Raw genomic sequence first — 21,557 nt, 5'->3', positions numbered from 1 at the left:
ACGGTGATGTGCTAGGTCGAATAAACCCCTGATCTTGCAACTCTTGAGTCTGCTTCTTCAACTCACTCAATTCAATTGGCGCCATTCTGTAGGGTGCCCTAGAGATAGGTGAAATACCAGGAGTGAGGTCGATGCAGAAATCCACTGCCCTCCTAGGAGGCAAACCCGGAATATCCCGAAACACATCTGCATACTCTGACACTGTAGGCAGCTGCTCTATAGTCACGCATTGCTCAACCACCTCGATGTGGGCCAGAAATCCCATAGTCATGGTGCCCTCAAACTCCCCACACTTATATCGAGAAGGAAACTGTCCCGGAACTGAGAATACAATAATCCTCTCATGGCAGTCCAACTGAGCATGATATCTAGCCAACCAATCCATACCCAGTATAGCATCAAATTCTCTCATACGTAATACTATTAAATCAATAGGATACTCCAACTCCCCAATTGTAACAGGGCAAGCACGACATATTCTATCAAGTGTCGTCGCGCTCCCGAGTGGAGTTGTAATAGATAAGGCATTACTCATATGTCCAGGTTCTAATCCCAGTGTATTCACAAATGATAGTGCAATAAAAGAAAATGAAGAACCTGAATCAAATAGTACTCTAGCTATACTGCCATAAATAGTAAGTGTACCTTCCACTGCTGGTGGTGCACGATCCTGTCTCCCATCTGGAACAACTGCATAAACCCTTGCACCTCCTTGTTGCTGTGGTGCCTGACCTTTCTGCTGGTTATTCTTGTGAGGCTTGGGACAATTACGAGCCAAATGTCCTTGCTCACGACAATTGTAGCAATGCCCGCTGAACTGATATGGCTGTGCATCATGAGGTGTGGCTAGTACTAAAGCTGTGGATTGCTCACCTTCACCAACTCTCTGCCGTTTCCCTGCTCGTCAATCTTGTCTACCTCTCTGCCAAGACTGACCCTGCCAGTTTCTCTGAGTCTGCTGCTGCTGACCCCTCTGATTCTGTTGAGAGCTACTCTGATTCTGTTCAGTGTTGCTAGCCCCCTTACCTTTCTGTTCTGCCCTACGCTCCTTCTGTTTCTGAAAGGCAATGTTATTATTCTCCTCTACTGCCATAGCACATTCCACCACTCTAGCATAAGTGTCAAAACGATGACCCACCACAAACTTCTTCACATAAGAGACCAATCCTCGCTCAAACTTTCTAACCTTGTGTAACTCATTCGCAACAATGTGAGGAGCGAATCAGGATAGCTCTGTAAACTTCCTCTCGTACTCACTAACTGACATCTCATTATTCTGTTCCAGCTGCGTGAACTCTGCTGCCTTCTTCTCCTTCACTGATTGTGGAAAGTATTTGTCATTGAACCGAGTTTTAAAATCATCCCAGGTCATAGTTGTAATGTCCACAACCATCCTGGTCTCTGACTGCCACCACTGGCGCGCCTCACCAGATAAAAGAAATGCACCAATCTTCCTTTTCTGCACCTCAGTGCAGTCCATCATCTCAAAATACTTTTCCATATCTTCAATCCACTTCTCAGCATCAAGTGGATCAGTAGCTCTAGTAAATTCAACAGCCACCAATTTGCGGATATCTCTGATAAATCCAATCATAGGATTTGGCACATGAGGTGCATCCTCCAACTGAACATTGTCATGGTCAATACCACCACGACCAGTACCTCCCTGACCTCTACCTCTAGTAGGTCGTCCTCTGCCTCTTCCAGCTCCTGACATCCTATTTCCAGTAAAGAATGTCAATGATAAGTCTCACAAGTAATTTATACTTAAACTGGAGCATGGTAAGAGAGCAATAATTCGTATAAGTATATGCTCCTATTTTTACTATCACTTCTCTTAGCCAGGTAATTCTTAACCTAGGCTCTGATACCAAACTGTCACACCCCAAATTTTAATACAAGAACTACTTGTCCTGCATAAAAAAATCTAAGGTATAACTTCCATCAATTGTCAACATACATCCTCCATAATAGAACTACAATGAATCCTGTCATTCAACTTAACAAACATGAGAGTCTGACAAATTTTATACAAATCCATTAATAGAGGTGCAATTCCCTCTAGTAAAACAAAACATCTATGACCACTGAATCAACTCAATAAAGTTTCATAAAACATTAACTTTATTACAATATTCAGAATAAAGGAAAAACCGAGCTAAAATAAATCAATGCGCAACGAGCTAAAATCCGTTCCCATCATGTAATCCCATCACATTCCTACTCAACGTGTACCTGAAATATAATAATGGGGTGAGCTCACAAGCTCAGCAATAAATGCTAAACACAATCATCGTTCAGCAAATTAACCTTACCTTATATTCCTATATATATAAGCAACTCAAATAAGTTCATTATTCAAATGTGTATAACCCAGTTAGTTATAAAATTAATAAATAACCATCTTTTATTTTTTAATAAATCGGCATATCTCACCTGAGCCCCGGGCTCCCGTCCAATAAAATGGTGTGAATCGTATAGTCCCTGACTACCAAAAACACACGTGTGGCTGGATTGTACGTCTACTCCCCAGATGATCCCTGATCACGTCCACACAATAAGGGCTCATTAGACCCATGGCCATAACAAAAGGGTAGTTCACTCTCGTAGGCGGTCCCTGACCGTGCTCAACAAACTCATCATTGGGTTACACCTTGACTATAGCTCCGTTAAGTTCAATTATCCCAATTAAAAACCAAAGCATTGCTTAATTTAATTAATGCTCTTTCACCTTTAAAATAATCATAACTCATAAATTCATGAGTTCAACAAACACTATAAATAAATAAATAATTAATTATCGTATACATCACATACCTAAAATCTTAGTTTCCTATCCTACCAATCAACTCTAAAAAAAAACTACAATAACCTCCCATTGATTTGCTATTTAACAGCACTCTCATTCATTTAACCCAATGATTACTAATTCTATTCACTAATAATGATTCAAGTGCTATAATTGAGTCTTTTGATTCCTTAGTTAAAAAAAACTGGTCACTATGGCATATATGTATCTATAAGTAAACATCACTGACTTATTTAATTATACTGAACACCTTCCAACTGCTCCAACACATACCCATCACATTTATGAGATCAACACATAATCCAGACTACTCATTAATCTACAACTACACCTTTTGATCTATTACGCTCAAGTACGAATCATTGAGATCAATACCTACTAATTTATTTATATATAAGTACATAATGGTAATAACAATCTGTCATGTCTAGATCATAACAGTGCATATGTAAGACAAGTACGTAAACCCAAAATAATTACTAAGAATTGTTCACCCCTAAAAACATGCTTAAACAATCATTAATTATCCCACATATATATATTACTTAAGTTGATCAATTAAACTAAATCCTCCCTAGTCAAAATCTCCACATATATAATACTTCATCCATATGTGATTAAAACTTATTGGATAATAAAAGAAAAACACAACTAAAATTTCTCATCCCTTTATTTATTTAATATAAAATCATATGTATTACTCCACATATAAAAATATATGCAAGTATAAGTACTAATCCCAGTAATCTAATAACATGTAGAATATGTTTCATACATTCGAACTCATCCACGATCAATTCACATTGACTAGACTTTTCCTTTTAATCCCTTTCTTAACACAATCCACCATTTAACTCCCAAGATAATTGTCTGGATTAAAAAAAAATAACAGAAGTACACTTATACTACTATATTCATCATCTTAATGACGGATCATAATATTATAATAATCCTAAGAATATGAAACAAATCAAGTTATAAATAATATATGGGTAAACATTAAGCAAGGTTAACTTGCCTGTTAAATATCGTTAAACCTTTCTCTCTAGCCGATCCTTTGGTCACCGTCTCTTTTTCCAGCTACTGCAGATTGCCAACAAAAAAATCAGTAACCCGCTTCCTCTCTTTCTCTCTCGGTAATTTCTTTCTTCTTTTTTTTTATCAAAAATAATATCCTCGTACCGATACGATGTAAAATATAAAGGATAAATATAACTGCATTCGAGATAACCTAGGACTCTTATTTAAAGTTTTAAATTTTAAAAGAAAAACTCTATTATCTCTACTATCACGTTAAAATACTAAATACTAAATAAATAAATAAAAAAATAATGTACGAAATTTTAGGGTTTTACAATATCTATCTCACATAGCAAAAAAGGGCTTTTCGTTACGATAAATACATCAAAATAAAAAACAATATAAGTCAATTTTTTTAGCACTTAACTCCTTTTGTGGATTCCATTGTAAAAATGAGTTGAATTTTTATAATATGATTGTGAAGTGTATAAGAAAGAAGGGCTGTATTTATTAAACACGAGCAGATATAGCTATCTATATATCCGCCTTCCCCTTTATTGCCACTCTATTTAGGATAGCACGGGTCGTGCTCTATCAAAATTTTGATTTTCTATTCAATCTATTCCATTTTTCATTGAATCACAAGAATTTCCTGAGAATTCCCTTGAGAATTCCTTATAGGCAGCATATATAAAAAAGATACCCTATTAAATATTTGTGTAACAATTTTTATTCTGGGGTTTACATATACTCATAATTGTTGTTATAATTGAAATTGAGAAGGATTTTTTTATTAAAAAAAAATCAATACTGATTAGTTATGTATCAATTTGGATTTTCAAAAACATAATTTTAGATTTAAATCCAAGAATCGTTCATGAATTTGAAATCAGCAGTCCATAGTTAATGGTTCAAAATTTGTCATGAATTTTGGATTTTGGGACTAAAAATCCACATTTTCTTTTTCAATAGAAGGGGGTTTGTAGGCATCGTGTGTTTTGAGATACTATACAATTAATCGAAGGGGTGAATCAAATCCAATAAAAAAAAAGGAAGGATTTTTTTAGCAAGGGAATTAAAAAAAAAAAAAGCACTTCAAGACGCACTTATAATTTAATAATAATAAAAAAATAAAAAAAAAACGTTAAGTAATCCAACCCAAAAGGGGGAAATTTTCATCTATTTTGTATCATTTTGGCGGCATGGCTGAATGGTAAGGCGGGGGACTACAAATCCTATTTCCCCAGTTTAAATCCGGGTGTCGCCTGATCAATAAAAGACTCGAAATTCCTTATTCTGTTCTGATGAAATAACTCGCTGCATTATTCCCCAACAGAAGCAGAGGAAAAAGACTGTCAATACTTGCTTAATTCTAAGCAAGTATTTTCTAAAAGATTGTAAATCCTTGCATCTAGGAGTCATGAAAAGATTCTAGTCGTGAAAGGGGCTATCAAAACTTCTCGATTCCCTTCTAGGACAAATGTAGTGTCTACTGACTGAGTCTTGAATTAGATTGGATAGTCAAATAGGGAATCTATTGAAATTAATAGTTGTGGAAGGGGTGGAAGATGTTTTTATAGAATATACGTACTCACGGGAGTCTCCGAGTGTTCAGGCATTCGATCAATATTAGATTGAGAAGAACAGTTCCTATTATTCCAACATGTTCTATTATTCCTACTGCATATTTTGCTTGTGTTTAATCATACCCAATTAGAAATTATATAGAAATTTATTAGAAGTAGATCAATTTATTAGATTGGTTCATCAATAGCATTGGGTCAGAATCTTTTTTTGACTCTGCACCATTGATTCCATTATTATTAGTGAGCAATAATGGAATAATTCCTTCATATTCATAGAGATAAGGGAAATAATTCACATAGATATAGTAAGTCTTGCTTGGGCTGCTTTAATGGTAGTCTTTACATTTTCCCTTTCACTCGTAATATGGGGAAGAAGTGTACTCTAGAAGTACTACTAATTGAGTTGCGAAATCAAACTGTATCAATTTGTATAGATCGTTATGCAAAGTGTTTTTCACTATTTTAAATAAAAATATCTTCATTTCGAAATTCCATTGGATTCTAGTGGAATAATGTAAAATATGAATAATACCCTTTCAATCGAAGAAATATTTCAACGATCTCCATCTTTGTATTACGAAAGGAAGGGGGATACGGAGGATAGGAAATTTCTTCCAATTGTGAAGTGTATAAGAAAGAAGGGTTGTATTTATTAAACACGTGTAGGTATAGCTATCTATATATCTGCCTTCCCCTTTATTGCCACTCTATTTAGGATAGCACAGGTCGTGCTCTATCAAAATTTTGATTTTCTATTCAATCTATTCCATTTTTCATTGAATCACGAGAATTTCCTGAGAATTCCCTTGAGAATTCCTTATAGGCAACATATAAAAAAAAAGATACCCTATTAAATATCTGTGCAACAATTTTTATTCTGGGGTTTACATATACTCATAATTGTTGTTATAATTGAAATTGAGAAGGATTTTTTTATTAAAAAAAATCAATATTGATTAGTTATGTATCAATTTGGATTTTCGAAAACATAATTTTAGATTTAAATCCAAGAATCGTTCATGAATTTGAAATCAGCAATCAATAGTTAATGGTTCAAAATTTGTCATGAATTTTGGTTTTTGGGATTGAAAATCCACATTTTCTTTTTCAATAGAAGGGGGTTTGTAGGCATCATGTGTTTTGAGATACTATACAATTAATCGAAGGGGTGAATCAAATCCAATCAAAAAAAAAAAAGGAAGGATTTTTTTAGCAAGGGAATTAAAAAAAAAAAAAAAAAAAAAAAAAAAGAGTTCAGTAATCCAACCCAAAAGGGGGAAATTTTTATCTATTTTGTATCGTTTTGGCGGCATGGCCGAGTGGTAAGGCGAGGGACTGCAAATCCTATTTCCCCAGTTTAAATCCGGGTGTCGCCTGATCAACAAAAGACTCGAAATTCCTTATTCTGTTCTGATGAAATAACTCGTTGAATTATTCCCCAACAGAAGCAGAGGAAAGACTGTCAATACTTGCTTAATTCTAAGCAAGTATTTTCTAAAAGATTGTAAATCCTTGCATCTAGGAGTCACAAAAAGATTCTAGTCGTGAAAGGGGCTATCAAAACTTCTCGATTCCCTTCTATGACTAATGTAGTGTCTACTGACTGAGTCTTGAATTAGATTGGATAGTCGAATAGGGAATCTATTGAAATTAATAGTTGTGGAAGGGGTGGAAGATGCTTTTATAGAATATACGTACTCACGGGAGTCTCTGAGTGTTCAGGCATTCGGTCAATATTAGATTGAAAAGAACAGTTCCTATTATTACTACATGTTTTATTATTCCTACTGCGTATTTTGCTTGTGTTTAATCTTTCCCAATTAGAAATTATATAGAAATTTATTAGAAGTAGATCAATTTATTATATTGGTTCATCAATAGCGTTGGGTCAGAATCTTTTTTCGACTCTACACCATTGATTCCACTATTATTAGTGAGCAATAATGGAAAAATTCCTTCATATTCATAGAGATAGGGGACATAATTCACATTGATATAGTAAGTCTTGCTTGGGCTGCTTTAATGGTAGTCTTTACATTTTCCCTTTCACTCGTAATATGGGGAAGAAGTGTACTCTAGAAGTACTGCTAATTGAGTTGTGAAATCAAACTATATCAATTTGAATAGATCATTCTGCAAAGTGTTTTTCACTATTTTAAATAAAAATATCTTCATTTCGAAATTCCATTGGATTCTAGTGGAATAATGTAAAATATGAATAATACCCTTTCAATCGAAGAAATATTTCAACGATCTCCATCTTTGTATTACGAAAGGAAGGGGGATACAGATGATAGGAAATTTCTTCCAACCTAATTCTTCCTAAATTTTCTATTTCAATAATTCAATAAATGGATTCTTATCAGAATTATATATGAACAATGAGGAAGAACCGACCTCTTTTTTTTATTTGTTTCCCCCCTTACTCTTCAATTATTCTTCAAATAAGAAGTCGTTCTGTTAAGTGTACACGCACTTTCTATGAGAAACAAAATCGACAAAATGATTGTCTAACAAGATATTATGCATGCTAAGATCTTGCTCTTGGCGTATCACATATTGTGCACACTTACCCCTTGTTTTATTATTTTAGAAATTTCATTTCTACTTTATCGACTTATTTCATATCAAGGTTCAAGCGTTAAAAATTGGCGAGGTTTACTACTACTTTTCGAAATCCGAAGAAGTTTTCATAGAACTCTTGTCAATGGCTTAATAAATCACTTCTTCGTAATGCTAAAAACAAATTGGGATTCATGTTGGAAATAATAAAAAAAATCTAGGAATTAGAACCATAAGAATAAGAGTTACTTTTCGAAATCCGAAGAAGTTTCCATAGAACTCTTATCAATGGCTTAATCAATTACTTCTTCGTAATGCTAAAAACAAATTGGGATTCATGTTGGAAATAATAAAAAATCTAGGAATTAGAACCATAAGGATAAGAGTTGCCTTTTGATTATCTTAGATTGATCGATAGGGGCTTAATATAAATCAATCTACAATACTCTTCATATATGTAGATTCCAATTCCATGTATGGAATTGGAATCTACATTTATGAAGAGTATTCTACATATATAAAAAGTATTGTAAATTGATTTATATTAAACCCCTATCAACACTAATATATAGTATATGGTAGAAATAAATATTCGCATATTTATTTCTACCATACTATCGGATCTCATAGAATACTGCTAATTCTAATCCGCTCATTTCATTTAAGACACGAAATTGGAATCCTTTTCATTTTTTTCGTCAATCACCTCAGAAGTCAAGTTTTATTCAAATTAATTAATCATTTTGACGGATTGCTTTTACATAAATGATAAGTAGAAAAGCAGTAGGAACTAGAGAGAACAATGCAGTAGCAATAAATGCGAGAATATTTACTTCCATAATCTCATCGTTTTTTTACTTCGCAATAACTCGGGATTTAATCCCGTAGAGATGAAAAATCTTTCGCCTGTAAATTCAATGGATTACCTCTCGATCATATTGAATCGAGTCAATATCATGAATAACAATATCTAAGCTATCAAATCAATTCATCGTCGAGAATTGAATAGAATAACATAGGAAGATATTTTATCCATACCAAATCCAAAATTGGATTCCTGATCCAATCAAGAATTTTTTTATTTATTTGATCATTCTTTTTTCTTTTCTATAACCTACCCTACGTCTTCCTTGTACAATCATCTGATGAAGTATCATCTGACCGCCTTCCAACTTCCATTAATCACAAACCCAAACAAACACTAGAAGTGAAATGGAAAAAGAAAGGAGTTAAGTTCTAAACTCCATTTTAATGATCTAATTTTCTTGGAACACAAATAAGTGTGATAAAGATGAGTCCCGGTACAAAATATATAATATTCCATCAAATTTAATATTTTAGGATTTGATTTGTTCTTTTATTCGATAGAACCCAAAAAGAAAACGAAAAAATAAGAAGGAAAACTTTTCCATTCCTTTCCTTTGCTAGGAGTGGCGGGATCCTTGTTTGATTTTTATCTTTATCTTCCCCCTTCTTAGATTAGTACGGGGCACATATATCAAAAGCTCAGTGTGCAATTTGAATGAAATAGATTTTTCAAATTCAAATTAGTAATTGAAGTTACACAAAATTGGGCCAGAAAAAAAGATAATGGAATCTGGAAAAGTATTCTATTAGGTAGGGTAATTATGTTAAATTTATTTTGTATCATACAAGAAACGAATCCCATTTGTGTTTGTGTTCCCGATACTCTATTCCATCAGGGGGATCGGGAGCAATCGAAAAAACAGATCGAGTATCACTTGGAATCCTAAATAGAATGCTACCAATAATTGTACTAATCGACATATGTCTTTCCCCATCAATCGGTACTAATTAAAGTAATGCAAATTTTCCTATTTGTTTGATGGGAAATGCGAAAGGAAAAAGGAAAGAAAATTGATGTACTAATTAAAGTAATGCAAATCTCCCTATTTGTTTGATGAGAAATATGGAAGGAAAAAAGAAAGAAAAAAGAACTAAGGGGCAAATTTTTTTATTGAACCCGTCGAGACTAATGGGACTCGAACACGCAGCTTCCGCCTTAACAGGGCGGTGCTCTGACCAATTGAACTACTATCCCAGGAAAATAGGGGATATAGCAGAAAATACGATTCTTTTTTATTCCTCCGTATCAGATATTTCTGAAGGACAGGGGAGTTATACCAGTTCATGATAGATTGGCAAATTATTGGGCCAAGCTGGAGAATCAGCATAAATATATTGCCAACGAATTTACAGTCCGTTCCCATTAACCTCTCAGGCATCGACCCAGCAAGAATCAATTGAGGCTTATTGATAATCCACAATTAATTTTCTTTTGTAGTACCCTACACCCTACCCCCAGAAGTCGAATCCCCGCTGCCTCCTTGAAAGAGAGATGTCCTGAACCACTAGACGATATGCCTATCTCTATCTCACACTACGCTAGGAAATTCATAAACCATAAATCACCAATCATGATAATCCACGATCAATTTGTTTGAAAAAGTATCTACAATTTTAAGATACTTTCTCTAACAAATTGCCGTCAAAAAATTATCTTCTGCAGTGGAATCTAATAAAGTAGATGTTACATAAAAAATAAATAAATAAATAAATTCCTTTCAAGAAATGATTTATCCAAATAATGAGCCACCATTGTTGAGATCGACAAATGTTTGAGAGTTTCCATCTTAAGATGGGTTCATCAACAATATTTGCTGCTCTCTTTTAGAGCTGCCCAATGGAAACCTAAATTCGTCTAGAACGATGAAAGGTGGATGATAGACAAAATGGACAGCACAGACGAGTGAAAGAGAGCAATTATATGGACAAATGTGTCACAAGGAAACATTTGTAGTGGGAAACAATTACCAACCTATGTAAGATAATTGTGGGTGTCACCTTCTACAGAAATAAATATTGCTCTGTACCAAAGCAGGAGGCAAACACAACAAAGGGGCATTATTGCTATGTAAATGTAATGGTGTAATGGTGCAAGCCTTATCCACAATCCCAGCCTTCGAATGCAATGCAAGTAATATCTGCTTACTTTTTCTCAAACCCGAACTATTTATTTACTTGCCTAAACCCTTCCCATCAGAAAAGGAGAGAGCATGGACACAACTAATTGGATAAGTTGTCATCCCTAACCTTTCCACATCATTCTATGATATTTTATAGAAAATGGACGCACACATGATAGGACTGCGTCTGCGTGCATCATTACTTGATAAAAGCATCCATCATAAGATTTATAGTCAAATTCCCTCAAAATTTCCTAATCACCAACAAAAATAAAAGTAGAGCAGAAGCAGTGGTGGGAGATTTGATTGCTCACAGCACTATAAATCATGGAAGATGAGACCATATCTGAGTATAAACATTCACTTAAGGATATTAAGTCCAATTTATAAAACATTTTTTATTTTAATTTTTTGTAATCAAGTTTGCTTACAAGTCATTGTGAAGAACTTACCCTCAGGAGGTCCCTAGAGGCAATGGAGATGCTTTCAACTCAGCCATCAATAAATTCCTGCAGTTGTTTAAAATTTCAAAATAATTATATTAATCAACAGACCAATTCATAAATAAATGTCAACAAAGATTACTTTTCATCAGGAGATGCTATTTTATAATACAGATCCACAAGCTCATAAAAGCTCTTGTGCACAGAACTCAACAAACAACAGAACAATCTTTTTCATTGTTAGAAATGCATCTGTCAGTATATATGTAACACGTAAGTGCAGCAAAAGCAGTGGTTTCAAAGTCTCAACTCTCTACTCAGAGAAGTCATCTGAGAAATGTAGGAGATTTGATTACTCACAACACATCGTGGAAGTGAGATCATATCTGAGTATACATTCCTTTAAGGATATTAAGTCCAATTTATAAAACATTTTTTATTTTAATTTATTGTCAACAAGTTTGCTTACTAGTCATATTCATTGTAAAGAACATACACGTAGGACGTCCCAAGACCTGATTTCAAAACAATTATATTAATTAACAGACCAATTCATAAATAAATGTCAATAAATATTATTTTTCATGAGGGGATGCTATTTTATAATACAGATCCACAAGCTTATAAAAGCTCTTGTGCACAAAACCTGGCAAACAACGGTACAATCTCTTTCATTGTTAGAAACGCATGCATATATGTAACACTTCGTTCGAAAGAACGAAGACATTTTGATTATGAGAGGTGAAAAATAGATATTCTGATATTTGAAAACAGAGATTCTAAACAGATAAAGAGTAATGTTATATCTCAATAAAATATATGGAGAAAAAAAATTTATATATATATAAAAATGAAATAATAATAATAACAACGAAGGGCTACAAGAGATACTTACCAGTTGAACATGATGGTGCAGAGAGAGAGCAAATGAATTGTTGAACAAGTGAAGCACACCCATTTGATTAAGATGGTGGTTTTGTGTCCTGATCAGAAGGTGAAAAAGATAAGGACTTGGAGAAAGAAATAGGAAGAAGCTGCTCGGAAGAGAAACGATTGAAAGGAAGGCTGTGGAGTCTACATGTTTGGGTTATTCCCATATTTATAGGAGCTCTGAATGCATCATAAAGGATTTACGGTTTTGACGGGCAACGGTCAGGTGATGCATGACGAGGCAGGGGCTCACATGAAGAGATTCATTAGCAGATATAGGATTCACACACATGCATTGATAAGACCGTGTCATTATGTAATTCTGAATTATTTAACAATTGTTTAGTTGTATGGAAATTGCACATGCCTGAGGACCATCAATAAATTTGAAAATGTTTAAGTTCCGACTTTGTATTTTTAATAATTTTTATTTTTTTTTAGAGGAAAACATATTAGTGTATTTTAGTTATAATTACGAAAGCTAGACAATTTAATTACCAAGTAAATATTGTTAACAATATAATTGACTTGCCACTTTTCTCTCTCCAGTTCGCTGTTCCCTCACCACTATTTATTCTATGATTTGATTTCCTAATTTTTATGTCAATGTAATCAATTATTTTTCCGTTGTATATTCTCCATTAGTTATACTTTTTTTTTTTATATTTTATAATATTTTTCATAGTTAGTAATGTTACAGAATTGTATATATGTATTGTAATCTTCGGAAACAATACATAAGAGTTTTATATCTTCTCCCCCACTTCCCCACTTCCTAAATCTCATCGAATATATTGCAGAAAAAAAAATAAAAAATTTGTGTTTGTGGCAAATTATATTTTTATTTCACTAGATATCCAAATAAACGTTATATTTGTTTTGAAACACATGTTAGAAAAAAAATTAAAACACATGTTAAGAAAGTGTTAAAATATACATAAATACACAAAAATTGAAATATAAGACCAACTTCCTAACATTTTAATAATATATTTTTCAAACAAAATTCACGAAGTGCAACATAGAACTGTTGCCGGGGGAGGATTTTGATCCATAAAATAAAGTTGGGAGTGAGATAGACAAACACAAACTAATGACAATCCGTACCACCATGTGAAGCAGCAGCAGGAGGCTAAAATATGAGTCGTCCCATCATCATAAGAAAATATTTTGTTTTTATTTGCTTTCCTTTCCAAATGTAAGAATATAAAGTCCCATCACATAAAATCTTGCAAAAGTTTTTAAGTGTGGCTGTATTAATATTTAAGTGGTAAAGAGTCCTCTTACCCCCATTATCCTAGCTTTCAATCTCCCCATTATCCTAATTTTCACTAATTACTAACTCTACTTGTCTGGTAAAAAAAAAAAACTTCAATTTGTTTATTTGTCTTGCCAAAATATGTAGCACATAAAACTTTTATTCATTTCAATTCTACTGATTTCTTTAAATAGAAATTTTATTATTTAAATTAATGGGATGAAAACTCTTCCACCATACAAATAAGATAGAAAAATATATCAAAATAATCATTTTCCATTACGAAAATACCAACTCCTCCAAATTTCATGAACTAAAACTTACACATTAATTACCTAAATAATCACAAAACCCCTTTACACCACTAACCTAACCACTAAAAATCACCCCCAAAGTGACTAGGAAGGATTTTTTTTCTTCCCTTGAATACTTGGAAGCCCCTAAACTAGCTGTAACCTTTTGTCTGTGAATAAACTAATCAAAGAATCTAATTGTCGTGTAATTTTCTGTGATTCTTACTGTGAATTTCAGGATCGGAGCTCGAGGAAGAAGATTGGCAGTGCTAAGATAATAGATGGACTTTACTACTTTGATGGGGACTTCTCCAATAATAAAAAGGCTCAGGGCCTTAGTAGTGTTAGTTTTAACTCTATTTATGAACAAATAATGTTTTGACATTTAAGACTAGGACATCCTAACTTTCCATATCTTAAACATTTGTTTCCTACTTTATTTAAAGGTTTGAATTATTCATCGTTCTATTGTGAAAGTTGTTGCTTATCTAAGAGTCACATGTTGGCCAAAGGGACAAATGGTGGATGAGATGATTATGCAAAAATAGATATTGGGTGAACGGACATTTTATGTCATTAAATTAAAAATTATTATTATTATTTTAAAATTATAAAAATAATATTAGGGGATGAGAAATGAGTCATCGGTCACTGATAAGATAAAAATTTATCTAACGGGTCAGTTATAAATTTGGAAGTAACTTGATAAGTTTGGTTAGTTGAAGATTTATATATATATATATATATATATATATATATATATATATATATGTTTTGGCTTTTTTTTATTATACAAATTAAAAATAGAGGGAATTTGGACACGGACACACCTATTCAAAAATTGAGCACTCTATCAATTACGTCATTAAGTAAAAAAAAATTCTTCAGATACTGTTTCACTCGATGAGGTCCAATGAACTTCTAATGATGGTGGTTGCTAACTACTAATTAGTGACATTTCCGTAGTTCGTAACTACTAACTAGAGACATTTCCATAGGTTTTTTTATTTTTTATCTTAAGTTTACATAATGAGTAGTCCCATCAAAATAAGAAAATATTTTGTTTTTCCTTCTTGCACCACGCGAAGAAAGTAAGGTGAAATGACTTCACATAAAAATCTTACAAAATCTTCTATTTTAAGCTTAACTGACCTTTTTCTTTAAACACATAAAATAAAGTTGAGACTCTTTCACTTTTTCCTTCTCTGTTTTTTTTTTTTGGGCAAATAAAGTTGAGATTCTTTTTTTTCAAGAATAATGATATATATATATATTTTTTAATCTTTCAAAAATAATAATAATAATAATAATAATATTTGCGCTAAAGAGTTAGACGTAATGGTTAACTAGATACATAACTCTCTACTTTCTTATTTAATGCATTAATTATTATTAGTTTTGTTTTAAATGTAACTTAGGTAAAGAGGTTGGTGAGAGGATAAAGAAGGTAAGAGAAAAATTTTAATTGCGTGAGTTATAGTGATGACATGATATTATAAGCTTGTTAAATGCTATGATAGACCAACTAAAATAAATAAATTTTTTTTTTTCTTGTGAAATGATATAATTTGGTTACTGACACATATAACCAACTATTAAAGGTGTAGAAAAGTATTTCAGGTGAGAGGTGGTGACCAATCACATATATGTTCTTGAGTTTGAGTTTTCTTCCTAACTGAATTTGACTCCTAACAAAATTCTTTTCCATTCCATCAAGTGATACAATTTATGAAAATAGTTAAGGTTAAAATAATAAAATCTTCTTATACTTTCAAAATCGTACATAAAATCTTCAATAGAATTAAAAAAAATATTTTGCAGTAACAAAACTTATAAATTTACACTCAAATTCATAGCGAACCCATTAAATGAATTATGAAATGTCAAATTTGACCTTACTATTTAATATTAAATTAAAAACTATAATTATTATTTTAAAATTATAAAAATAATAATGGATGCAATAAATGAGTTATCGATTGCTATATGCTAAGATAACAATCTATCTAACATTAAAAAATATTATTATAAAGAGATATTTTTTTAAAAAAAATTTAAAACAATAATTATAGTTTTTAATTTAATATTAAATAGTAAGGTCAAATTTTATATTTCACAACCCATTTAAAGGATTGGCCACAGATTTAGGAGTAACTTGATAAGTTCCGTTAATTCAAAAGTTTTTAAAATTTTTCTGAGAGTTCTATAATTTTAACCCAAAAAGTTATGAAGTAAAAAGTCACAATTTTTTTGTTTTTTGTTCGGGTAGAATGCATCACTGACTTGACGAAATCAGGTTGGGCGCTCATATGGGCCTGTTTATTGTATTCTATGGCTTAGACCATTCGTGTTGTAGATTCTATCATAATATATAAAGCTTTAATCACATGCAATAATAAAACTCAAATATATGATCCTGCCACATTTTTTTATTCACTCATTAGCAAATATATAATATAGCACTTTATGTTAATTAGTAGAAAAGATTCTTGTTCATTGATCAATCAAGTGCAAATGTCACATTTGTAAGTAGCATGCATTTTTCATTTCCCAAAAGGTTAACAATTGAAGAGGTAATTACAAGGGCCCTAGATTTAATAAGGCCGAAGTACAGAATAGCCCACAAGGGGAGACACAGAACATTAACAGTTCTTTGAGACCCAAGGGCTTAAGCCCGGACAATTGAGAAGGACGTGGACCAAATCTTAAAGGCCCAAACCAGTATCTCCTTTTGAATTGTCATTAGTAGTAACGGCTATTGAAAGAGAAGTTTTTATTTTTATATTTCAAATTTTTATTTTTTTTATTAAATAATTGGGTAGTAGAAGAAAAAACTTTACAAATATTCTTGGGGCATATAATTAATTTGGTACGAGTGATCCGGAAAAAAATCAAATATTTTCTTACTAGATGTTCACCCTTCTTACTTCTAGATTCACCCGAAAGCGATTCATCTTTTGAGGAAAAATCGATGTTGATGTGGTTTGGAACATAATCATTTACAACATCAATATAGTGAAATGAAATGGTGGAGATCACTCCCATAGTATATTGGTAATAAATTGAATGACCTTCATCCTCTCTGTGTATTTGTTTTGTTTTTTTGTTTTTTGTTTTTATTTTTATTTTTGTCATTGGTAAGAAACTCACACACACCACACTCACACGCTCATTTTGTTCCTTTGGAATTTCAAACTCTCACCTTCCACTTTGGGAGGTAAAGAGGATATCATTAGGCCACAAAGTCCTCGTACCGTCTCTGTGTTTAGTGGAGAGGATTTTGGTTTATATAATTGGTAAATCAATGAGATCTCAACACTAAAATAATTTTATGGCATATATTAATTAAATTAATCTTCAAGCCTAAATTTTCAACAAAGATGGATGTGATAGATTATGGCTCAATTTTCTCATTTGTCAGTTTTTGACTAAAAAAATAATTTAATTAAATAAATAGATAAAAGAAAAGAAAATCCACCTCTTGAATTGATATACACCATCAGAAGTTGAGTGACTTAAAGTTGTCAAAAAATCCCTATTCAAGTATAAAACTCTAAATGATTCCAAATAACTTTTTATTTTTTATAATTTTCTTAAAGAGTAATGATACCCATGCTAAGATGACTGGAAACTGCCTATGAGACCTTATATCCCCTCCTCCTGGTGTCCGTGTCGGTGTTAGAGTCTAAATTTTTCCACATCTCTTTAAACATTAAAATAATCAATTATATCTAGCTATTTTTACATACATTGTTATATGTGTGTCTATATATATATATTAGACACCACCCAAATAACTAAATATTCATTAATTTTTGTTAACTTGCTACTTAGCATTTTGGTGTCGGTGTTAGAGTATAAATTTTTCCACATCTCTTTAAACATTAAAATAATCAATTATATCTAACCATTTTTACATACATTGTTATATGTGTATCTATATATATATATTAGACACCACCCAAATATCTAAATATTCATTAATTTTTGTTAACTTGCTACTTAGCATTTCAATTCAAGAAATAATGAAACCCTAAATTAGAGATAAACAAGCTAAATTGAGCATTTCAATTCAAGAAATATGAAACACACGTGTATTTTGCCAATTAAGCAGACAACAACAATGCACTCCAAACTTGCACTTATTTACAACCTCCCACCAAAATCCACTCGAGAGGAACAATATATATATGTTCACTATTATTACACGTCCAAGTCTTTTCCCAACCTTCTCAAAAGTTGAAAACAAAGACAACAATACAATCGACAACAATATAATTAGTGACAAATGACAACTACAACATGCGTACACAGATTACTTGAACCAACACAAAACAAACACTGCAAATTTCAAAAGAAATCCAAAGACACTTTCCAAAGCTACTAGATCGATCACAATCAAAAGAGACACAAATACAGAAATACCTAAGACGTGTTTTTTTTTTTTTTGGGTCCATCCATAGTCAAGAAACATGTTAACCAGATCTTTCAGATCTTTATTCCTTTCCTTTTCCTTTCCATTCTTTTCCTTTCCTTTCCTTTCCTTCCAAGTTACTGTCAATGTCGGCGTTCTGGTGTCCAGTGTGGTGCCAAGGGGCTAAAATGCGCCGAGACCATTCTCGAGTGGAGCAGTTACACCTTGGGACCTTGTACTGATTGATAGAAGCACCCCTAGAGATGGCATAGCCCATGAGCTCCTCAAATGTGCCATTTTTCACAACCCTAATCTTCAGTGGTCCAATTGAGTTGTCCGCGACTCGGCCTTGCCGGTACACCGAGTTCAGCGATTCTTCCATAGCTAGGCAGCATTGCTCCAACACCTCGTGGCTTGGCGAATTAGCTCCCAATAGATCACATAGTGTCCCGGGATGGTTTTAGTATCACCAAAGCTAGTGTACTCGACTATGCTGGTATTGAATTCACGCAGAAGTAGAGAAGCATTGTCAATGGCCTTTTGCAGCTCCGACTCATCGGTTTTATCCGAGTCAATGCTCAACAACACGTTCTTCCTCCTTATGAACTTGAACTGTGGGGCTGCGTTGTGGAATCCGGTGACAAGGAGGATGTCACCTACTCTGTACCGGCACAGACCGGAGTAGGTGGTGATCACGAGCTCGTATTCTTTCCCCACTTCAACGTCGGCTAGGTCAACAAGCCGGGGAGGCGAATCACGGGACGGAGGGGGAGCTGAGGGCTCATAAGGGAGGAACTCGAAGTTTGGCATGATGTTGTAAGAAACCTCAGAGGGCTTAACCATTGGTTTTAGGTTAAGCCCAAAATAGCACTCAGAAGAAGCATACATAGTGCAAGCTTGTGGCAATCCATTGCTATAGTAATCCAATGTGGGAATGTACTGAGCCATTGCTCCGGTGACGATCACGTCGAGGTACTTAGTGTTTGGCCAAATTCTAGTAATAATGTCCTCCCAATTCTCTCCTTCACACTCCTTGGTGATGAATTTAGCAAGTTCTTGATTTGGTTTGAGGATGTTGGAGACGCATTCCCGGACCGAAGGGTCAGTCACCTTAGGGTTTAGGGTCCCTGATTCAATGTCGTCCGCCAGTTGCTTCCAGTTGAGCTGAAGGAACTGGATGGCGCGGAGTAGGCCTGAGGCGAACACAGCACCAACTCGGAGGACTTCTTCGCACATGAGGAGGCCGCAGAACATCTGAGAGTACATGCTTTGGAAAGAGTCAGCGCAGAGAATGGCCTCATTAGGGCTAGTGTAGACCATGTAAGGGTCATATGGCCTGGTCTTGAAATGGTCACTGTTGCAGTAACTGGTTAGGACCGGCCGCGCAACTAGGCCGCTTGGGGTCTTGCTCTCCGCCTTCACAAATAGGAAATATAGACCCTTCCCTTTGTCCACACCAGGTACATAACTGCAGTCATATATACTCATGATTAATTTAATCATCAAATAGTCCTCTATATATATATATTTTTCGGTAATTAGTAGTAAAATGTATAGATTAAACAAAGGCAGATCAACTTACAAGGTTTTAGAAAGAAAAAAATAAAACAAAACTTACAAGGTTTATACATCTATACACTTGTTTGAACTTCCGAAAAAAAAAACTTACAAGGCTTATCACAGGCATGAAAAGGGTAGATTAGATGGGAGTCAAGTTATAAGTAGCATAATGTACACTATATATTGAAAAATAATATAAAAAAAAAATGCTTACAGATTCATCACAGGCATGAGAAGGCTGTATAGTTTCTGTCTTCTGTCCAACTCTTCATGAATTGTTGGCATGAGCTTTCTTTCACCAGCTGATGTCCCAGAACTGCAGATGATCAAAACTCCATAATCAACTCATGCAAAGACACATTTATTATACACACACAAAATATTGACAGCTGACTATAAATGCAGTTCTATGTTAACCACCTTGTGCTCTAAAAAATTTAGTTTCCTTCACTTGTCACCAATTAAATTCAGTCTGTGTATGAACTAAGAAGTACTATAACTATCAAGAAATGGTGCAGATTTGAATTCAGAAGCTTGTTTATAGTGATTAAAATGTATATTATCTCTATGGTATCATGTTAATCATCATAAAAAGGACAAATTCAGTGCCAGACTCTTGTTATTGAATGGTCCAGCCTTAACTTTGGAGAGGCTATTTTCTTAATCATATATATATATATATATATATATATAAAGAATATAGGTTAGTTACCTAGTGAGGAACTCCGAAATGGGGTGAGAGGAGAAAATTGGAGTGCGGTCGCCATTAGCAACACGTTGGATATCAGGCTGGAGATCTTCATAAGTGACAACCGGTACTTTCGACTTGAACTTGGCTTGATCGGTTGAACCACCAAGTTCAAACCGGTCGAGGTACTCGGTCTTGGCGTTTCGGCTCAATATTTCAGCCAAAAGCTTCTCCTGCATCGAGTCTACATTTCTAGTCATCTCTTCAATGAACTGAAGAGCTTTGGCATCCTTCTCACATGCCGGAGGGCCGAGAGGTGAAGCAAGACCGGAATCAATGGTCATGATTGAAACTTGAAGAAGATGGAGGAGAGAGCTATTGAAAGATCAAATGGTTTTGTTGAAGGGTAGTGTGGTTTAGCATATGAGAACCAGCATGCTTTGTATAGAAAATGACAGAGCTTAACTAGGGTTTTTGTTTTCTCATTTTTCAACTTTGTTTACTAATTTTGCCACGTAAATCATTAAACGTGGTGTTTTTCTTTTTTTTAGCCATAAAAAACGTTGACATATGAAGATATATTTTTTTTGGAGGTATCAGGTATGGTGAAGACAAGTGGGATCCACAAAACGTCAGCATGGCTTAGTAGCAGGGGACAGGTGTTCCCTACACTAGCCAGGTCAGCAAGGTCCCTGATGGGGGGCTTTGTTCGGATCTAAATCGAACGGTTCTTAATTTACATGACAAGGCCAGGGTTGATAACCTCTTTGGGGACTCATGGAGGCTTTAAACAAGTCAACTAATTAATGCTGTCAATGCTATAGAACAATTAATAAATTGCAAGGCAAATAAATAAGAGAAGGGAAAAATAGATAAGTTGAGAATTATTAGTTCAAAAAAAATATATAATAATAATTATATATAATATGGATAATTGTGGTGTAGTTATCAACTATATGGTAGCATCTAGTAACGTAATATTGTGTGTTACAAAGGTGGTTGTTAAC

General features: G+C 33.7%; 1 pseudogene; it reads right to left on the bottom strand.

The window, feature by feature from the left end:
• Window positions 1-18,329: 18,329 nt before the first annotated feature.
• On the bottom strand, window positions 18,330-20,894 carry LOC132267631 (probable indole-3-acetic acid-amido synthetase GH3.1; annotated as a pseudogene).
• Window positions 20,895-21,557: the final 663 nt, after the last annotated feature.

Source organism: Cornus florida, unplaced genomic scaffold, assembly GCF_030987335.1.
Source record: "Cornus florida cultivar Cherokee Brave unplaced genomic scaffold, ASM3098733v1 CherokeeBrave_3.0.0_Hap2_Chr07, whole genome shotgun sequence".
Taxonomy (NCBI): domain Eukaryota; kingdom Viridiplantae; phylum Streptophyta; class Magnoliopsida; order Cornales; family Cornaceae; genus Cornus; species Cornus florida.
Note: the sequence above shows the minus strand (reverse complement) of the source record. Positions and strands in the feature narration are given on the sequence as shown.